Here is a 1,052-nt window from a genome sequence, read left to right as displayed (position 1 = left end):
GTTATTACGGAAAGCAGCATATTGATTGGCTGTCGCACGAACTTCCGCCGCGCGGCAAGTATTACCGCGTCCTGTGTGCAGGAGCCATTATGCTATGCACATGCAGTTATGTCATTTCATGTGTGAGGGCTCTAAAAATTGACTAATCACATTGAAAATCATCGAACCGTAATGTCGCCATTTTGATGAATACTCGAGCGTAATTGGTCAATTTTTACGGTACGTTTACGTTACTGGCTGCGTTCCGCAAAGCACATCATGCGCATAATGCGCTGCGTTGGAGCAAAAGAGATACGAGAGTGAGATAAAAAGAGAGGGAGAGTATTCGGGTGATGTTCTCGAACGCATGAGAGCACATGGACTACACTACCTCGGGAGCTGAGGCAGTCTATGCGCTTTCATGCGTTCGAGAACATCACCTAAGTGCTCTCCCTCTTTTTTTATCTCACTCTCATATCTCTTTCACTCTAATGCAGCGTATCATGCACATGATACGCTCTGCGGAACGTAGCCACTGTTATGTCAATTTATGTGTGGAGGCCCTAATGGCTCCTGCACATAGGACGCGGTAATGCTTGCCGCGCGACAGCCAATCAATATGTTGTTTTTCCATAAGAGCTAGAAGGTTATTACGGAAAGCAGCATTGATTGGCTGTTGCGCGAACTTCCGCCGCGCAGCAAGCGTTGCCGCGTTCTGTGAGCAAGAGCCATAACGTAAAACGTACCATAAGAGTTGACCAATCACTTTGAGTATTGTCGAACCGTAAGGTCGCCATTTTTGTAAATACTCGATTGTAATTGGTTCATTTTTACGGTACGTTTTAAGCCCGTATCACATTAGCCTAGTTTACATCGTGCACTTGATACGCGTATAATAGTAACTTTCTATTAGATAATTTTAATATTGACAATGCATATCAACGGCGACGCGTTTAATCAATACAATACGTTTTCTTGATGAGTATTATACCAGCTTAATATACCGTTGTTATTTAACAGAAAGTTACTATATAGTACGCGTATCAAATTCACGATGTAAACTAAGCCACTAA

Source organism: Odontomachus brunneus, unplaced genomic scaffold (assembly GCF_010583005.1).
Source record: "Odontomachus brunneus isolate Ranch 3 - 2012 unplaced genomic scaffold, Obru_v1 Obru_scaffold_209, whole genome shotgun sequence".
In the NCBI taxonomy this organism is placed as follows: Eukaryota; Metazoa; Arthropoda; class Insecta; order Hymenoptera; family Formicidae; genus Odontomachus; species Odontomachus brunneus.
Note: the sequence above shows the minus strand (reverse complement) of the source record.